The sequence below is a fragment of the Mus caroli genome, chromosome 8, assembly GCF_900094665.2.
Source record: "Mus caroli chromosome 8, CAROLI_EIJ_v1.1, whole genome shotgun sequence".
In the NCBI taxonomy this organism is placed as follows: domain Eukaryota; kingdom Metazoa; phylum Chordata; class Mammalia; order Rodentia; family Muridae; genus Mus; species Mus caroli.
This window is the reverse complement of record NC_034577.1, coordinates 98,329,302-98,335,990: the sequence shown is the minus strand read 5'-3', so window position 1 is coordinate 98,335,990 and position 6,689 is coordinate 98,329,302. Positions and strand designations below refer to the sequence as shown.

The window sequence follows — 6,689 nt, the reverse complement described above, 5'->3', positions numbered from 1 at the left end:
GAAGAAGAAGAAGAAGAAGAAGAAGAAGAAGAAGAAGAAGAAGAAGAAGAAGAAGAAGAAGAAGAAGAAGACTATTTCTTAGAACTTCTGGAGCTGGAGAAATGGCTCAGCAAACAGGGGACACACTGTGCTCACAACCTGCTGCAACTCCAGCCCTAGAGCACCCAACACCTCTGGCCTCTGTGGACACTGCACTCGTATAAATCTTTTTTGTTGATTTGTTTTTGTTTTTCCAGACAGAGTTTGTCTGTGTAGCCCTGGCATTCCTGGAACTTGTTCTGTAGACCAGGCTGGCCTCCAACTCAGAGATTTGCCTGTGTCTGCCTCCCAAGTGCTGGGATTAAAGGCATGTACCTCTACCATCTGGCCATGGAATTAAATTTTAACAAAATAATTTCTTTGTCACCAGGATCTTGGTTCCTGGGTGCTCCTCCACGAAACACCCATAGCCACCATCAGTTTCTCGTGTCAAAAGAGCCCAGACAGATGGCATCAGCTCTGCCAGTTCATACCAATTGGTCTCACCCTAGTTTGTTTATTGCTACACAATGAGTCTATTTATCTCAAGACCTACACTCCCTCTTTCTCCTTTAGATTCATGGGCATTGTTAAATGTTGTCCTTTTCAGGGAAACCTTTCAAAGACACCCTTGACCCTGACTGTGCTTAGCATAGTCAGCAAATCAGAAGACACCCCCACCCCATCCCCCAAAGAAAACCACAGGAGCTAAACCCCAGGGAGCCTTGGTGTTCTTAGGGCCTCCTCGATGTGCAGAACTGGTCTCACCAGCCTCTTGATGTGGCAAGAATCAGACAGACATGGGTCCCAGCTCTGTCATTTGTTAGCTATGTGACCTTGGGCAATGCATCCGCCCTTTCTGGCTGTCAAAGCTCTTATCTAAAAACCAAAAACCAAACAAGAGATACAAACCGCAAGGAACGGATCCAAGGCTAGTGGCCGGAGTCTGGGGTGATTATTGTAGAGCAAAGAGGGATCAAAGGTGTGCAGCCGACACTTAATATGCACACACACACACACACAGCACTGCTGCCTGCTGTGGATATTGACACTCTGCAGAGACAAGATTAGCCATGCATTTGCTCCTACAAGGATTCCTATCATTATTTCAATTTCCTGCAAAGAGCAGGAGCAGACAGCTTGGACAAGAGAGCTGTAGGGTGGCCACTGAAGGCCCACTATGCAGGCTAGGGATGTAGGTCAGTTGGTAGACTGCTTGCTTGCTGTGCACAAAGCCCTGCAATCAATCCTCAGTGTGCCATGACGAGTTTGGGGACGTGTATTAGCGGTCCCAGGACTCCGGAGGTAGAGATGGGAGGATCAGAAGCTTAAGGTTATCTTTGGCCAAATAGAGAGTCTGGGGCCATCCTAGGCTACATGAGACCCTGTCTCAAAAGAAATAAATGGGTCAGGAGTGGTGGTGTATTCCTTTAACTCAGCAATTGGATGGCAAGACAGGTACATCTCTGTGAGTTTAAGGCCAGCCCGTTCTATGTAGAGTTTGGGGATGCCAGGATTGTAGAATGAAACCTGTTTTAAAGTTAAGAAAGAAAGGGAGAGAAAGGGAGGAGGGGAGAGAGAGGAGTGAATTAAGAGACAGTCTCTATGAATTTTTTTTTTGAGATAGGGTCTTTCTATATAGTCCTAATGGTACTGGAGCTTGGTATGTAAACCAGGCTGGGTCTCAAACATCCAGAGGTCCTCCTGTCTCTGCCTTGCAAGTACTGGGATTAAAGGCATGTGCCACCATGCCTGGACCTTTAGGGGCTTTAGCCACTGTGAGTTTATAATAAATTAGGTACAGGAGGGAAGAGAAAACCACTTGCACTGTGTATGCCCGCGTGAAAAAGAGTCCACAGGCTTTTGTCTGTCTTGCTACCAAAAAGGACAAAGCTACAATCACCTCTCTCACCGGGACCTCTCACCCACCCCTGCTCTAACACCCTCCTCTCTATGAATACCAACTCTAAGAATGCCAACAGCATCCTCCTCTCTATGCTCCTCTGTCACTGTGTAATAAAAACCCAACTTCCACTTCCTTGAAAGGCTTATACAGGATGTGATCCTAGCTTACGTGCCATCTCCCGTCTTCCCATTCCTCACTCTGTCCGAGTCCACTGTTTCTCTGTTCCTTAAGCAGGTCAACCATTCAAGTCTCAGGGCCTTCGCAATAGCTGTCCCCTCAGCCTGGAGTCCTCCAAGTGGCTACTATCTTTTGAATACTGTAGCCTCGGCTCACCAATGGGGGATAGGTTGCAAGACCCGCAGAGGGAGTCTAAAGCATCAGACAGCACCAAATCCTATGTGTGTTTTTCCTATCTCTCCATAAGGAATAATTTACAAAGAGACTGATAATAACCATTAATAAGATTGAACAAATGTCACAATATACTGTGATCAAAGCTGCAGAACGGTGGGCTCCCTCAGAACGGCTGCCAAGGGATCAGCAGGTAGGTGGCACAGCCACACAGCATGGGCACACTGTGCAGGAGCGTGGGCCGTGAGCTGGGTGGACAGAGTGGCATTGCATGACATTTTATCGTGTTCCTCAGAATAATACCCAATGCAAACATTGTAAGTCGTCTATTTCTAGAATGTTATGTTGCATTTCTTTCACGGCTGACCTTTAACTGGCTACAGAAAGTGAGGTGGAGAGCAGGCAGGTAAGTGAGCTGGAAAGCAGGTCTCTGCCCCAGTTGTGAATTCTCAGAGACCTTTCTCATCACATCCCTACCGTGGCAACCCTGGTCACTCCACACTACATTACTTTCATCTTTGTATTTTCTACTTCCTACAATTACCAGTGCTTGCGTGTCTGTCTCATCACCACATGCCTCCAGGTGCCAAGCACACAACCTGGTGCACAGCAGGTACACAGCCCTGTCTGTTAATTGACCTAGCCCTTCATCTTGCCATGGAAGCAAAACCTGATGACGTCAAGGTCAAAGTCTCTGTTCATATTAGAGTGTCTAATATGTGAGTGTCTAGACAGTCATTTTTATTTTTGGCATTTTTGGCAAAGTGACTTTCTGCTGGAATTTAACAAAACCAGACAACGCCTGTCTCCCTAGAACCTGCTCCTTGGAAATAGGGCCACCTCTCCTTGAAGCTACAGAGACTCCGGTTGCCCCGCTTCTGTGTAATAGAGAGACAGAGATAAGACAAAAGGCTTACAAATCCCTCTGGAATAGCCTGATGCCTTAAAGAGAGGTGTAGTGCGGGCCTGGAGCCTTCACCCAGAGGCAGCCTTAGCTAGAAACGTGCCTAGACACATGGACTGATTCAGACAGGAGCCAAGCAGGGCACACTGACCCAACCAGTGCTAGGAATCTTAAAAACCAGACTGAAGGAAATCTAGGGTAGAATATAGGGGGACAGGAAGGGCCTTTCCTTATTTTCCTTAACCCAACAGTTTCTCATTTTTTGTCCCCAAACTGGGACAGAATTCAGGGCCTTGAACCTGTTGAGCTACGCACTCCTGGCCTCCACAAAGAGTTCTAACTCACTAGGAGTTAAATGCTCCGATTGAGAAGCAGAGGGGAGAGAGAAGAGGTGACCCCTCTTCTCAATCAAGGTTGTAATAACATCTGTGCCCCAAAAGGTTAAGAACGTGGTTGTGAAAGGCACATAATTAGGCTAACCAGTTACCATCCTAAACATGACCCAAAACTGCCACAGTCACGAGAAAGGAAAAGTGTTCCACCATCCAAAGAAAACAAAGCCACTTCCAACAGGAATTGGCTGTCATAGTCTCTGCACTTCGGAAAAAAAAAAAAAAGATCAACAGAGCATCCGCCCAGCCTGCCCAAGGCCCATCCCTTCCATCCCTTAAGCACAAATCTCCAGGGAAGGCAGTGTTCCTTTGTTTTCCAGTCTGTGGGCAACTGGCTGGGCGTGGAGCCAGAGGTGAGGGACCTGTGTGGAAGAGAATCCTGCAGGGTGCTGAGCCTTGCAGGCTAGAAGCTGCTCACGGGTGGGCTCGGGCTTTGCCTGGACAGAGATACCCAAGAGCCCACAGAACAGGGGGGACAATGCGCCTGCTGCAGAGGCAGCGCCCTGGCCTGCTTTCTTCCAGCAGCTCCTGCCAGGGATCTGGGCAGCGTTCCTGCCCCCGCGTTCCATCCAGCACCGCAGTCTTACTCATGGGCCTTGGTGCTTTTAGAAGTCGTTTGGGGACCTTTCAAAATTGGCACGGCCATGTTTTCTCCCTGGGGGCCCCCCTCAGCTTTCAGAAGCTGCTCTGCTACGTTGGTATACAGGGACACTCCCTTCCTCTGACCCTTCTTGGCTTTGGAAGAGGAGGACCTGGGAGGTGGCAGATGTCCCAGTAAAGGCTGGAAGGAGACCCGTGAGTGCTCGGGCGGCAGAGCCAGAGAACTGCGCCAGCACTCGGGGTAACCTCCGGGGAGGGCGCAGTCCACACACATCCTGGCTTCCAAGAGCAGACCTTGGGTGTCTGCCCATTATCAGACTCTCCGGCTCAACCCTAGGCCTTGAGCCCCAGAGGGGTGTCCCTCAGCGTGGAGTTGTCCTTCTGGGCTTGCATTAATACACCCCCAGGGGTGCTTAGTATCCAACTCCAAGCTTCCCCATGGTCATGAAGGGCACCTTCATCACCAGGACTCACCCTCGGAGCCCCAACTTACTGTGCACCTCTTAATTGGAAGGACATTCTAGACGCCATGTCTAAAAGTGCTCACACTCATTCCTTTCGTTAAAGTCAGCCTCTTTCAGGATCCTATTCTGTCTTCACACCCAGTGTGAAGTCACGAGGGGCTGGGACGCTACACGGTCTCTTTCTTCTTCACAGGGGCTTGGCAGCCTTCTCTTCTCCACTGTAGGCCTTGGAGAGTGCTTGAATGGGGGCAATGCCAACTGCCTCTGCAGATGCCAGACTCACGCATGCGCAGTGTGCACTGAAGGCCCCCATTGCCCAAGCCCCTGTCCCACTGGCTGACAGGTGGGTTCCCTGATGGGTGTCCACACAGAGAGAGGCTGTACGGAGGACAGGATGCAGTAGGGAGCTTGCTCAATGTGGAAGCCCCCTTTGGAAGCTCTCCCCCACAGTTCTTCCTGGAGATCGCTCACACCTTGCCCCTACACCCCTTTTCAGATCAGTATAGTACTGACTGCCCCTCCACCGACCCTGAACTGCTTCCTTATGGCTTGAGACAAATTTTCCCTAGACCCTTCCTACACTCTGCACTTGGTACCTTCATTAAACTGCCCTTGGGGGGATCCAGTTGTTGCTTTCCAGGACCAGTTCCGGGCTGGCCTGTCTTAGGTACTCCATACCCTGCTTTGAATAGGTGACTATTTTTACTTTTAGTGCAGTCCTGGCAGGGGAGTTGAATCCAGGGTCCTGAGCATCCCAGGTAAGCTCCTGTTGTCACTGAGCTGTATCCCAGTCTCGAAGCATGAAGGACAGAGAAGGATGGTTGAGCCTGGAGAGATGTGATGGCTTACCAGTTGAGACAGCTTTTTGTAACTCCAGCACTAGGAGACCCAACACTCTCTTCTAGCCTCCTCAGGCACCCACACATGTGGGCATACCAGCACACAGACAACATACACAAGATTAAAATAGCTTTGAAAAGGAGAATGCTATCCTGGCGTGGTGGTAGACAACTTTAACCCCAGCACTCAGGAGGCAGAGGCAAGCAGTTCTCTGTGAGTTCAAGGCCAGCCTGGTCTAGAGAACGAGTTCTAGGACAGGCAGGGCCACATAGACACTGTCTAAAAATAAAGTGTTGTGCTTCTATTTATATACCATAAAATTCACCCTTTTAAGAATACAGTGTAGGAGCCGGGCATGGTGGGGTGGCACATGCCTTTAATCTCAGCACTTGGGAGGCAGAGGCAGGTGGATTTCTGTGTTGGAGGCCAGCCTGGTCTACAGAGTAAGTTCCAGGACAGCCAGGACTACACAGAGACNCCCTGTCTCGAAAAANAAAAAAAAAAAAAAAAAAAANANAGTGTAGGGCCTTTGCTATACTTACAAACAGTCATGACCACTAACTGAAGCCTTCATCCCCTATACTCACAAGCAGTCCCTAGCAACGTGACCCTTCCATCCCTGTCAATTTGTCCCAATCTGTGTCTGAACGTGACTATTCTGGACATGTCACATAAGTCGGATCATATTGTATGTGATTTTTTTTTTTTTGGTGTCTGTTTTTTCTTTCATTTAATGTCATGCTTTCAAAACTCATCCATGTATCAGTAACTCCTTAATTCTTATTGCTGAATAGTTTTCCCATCATGCACATGCCCATGTGTGCACAACATGCACACGTGTACACACACTGCATTTCATCTCTGGATATTTGAAAAGGCTACAGTGGGTATGTATATACTTTATATGAACATATATTTTCTTCTTTATATTTTTTTATTCTATGTGTATGAGGTTTTTGCCTGTGTGTGTGTATGTGCACCACGATCATGCTTGAGCTCCATATAGTTGTAAGCCCGCATGTAGACGCTGGAAATTGAACCTGAGTTCTCTATAAGAGCAACAAGTGCTTTAAAGTGTTGAACCATCTCATCTCTCCAGCCTCCTCCCACCCACCCCACGCTGTTATTTTGAGACAGAATCTTGCTATATAGTCTAGGCTAGCCTCTAATTCATGGTCCTCCTGCCTCAACCTCCTGAGCAGTGAAGTTACAAA

The 6,689-nt window shown here is 48.5% G+C and overlaps 1 long non-coding RNA gene across 1 annotated transcript in view; it reads right to left on the bottom strand.

The window, feature by feature from the left end:
• Positions 1-4,893, bottom strand: part of LOC110300735 — a 7,785-nt gene extending 2,892 nt beyond the window's left edge. Inside the window, exon 1 of the long non-coding RNA XR_002378609.2 lies at positions 4,665-4,893. This is a non-coding gene — a long non-coding RNA (uncharacterized LOC110300735). The remainder of the gene's footprint in view (positions 1-4,664) is intronic.
• Positions 4,894-6,689: the final 1,796 nt, after the last annotated feature.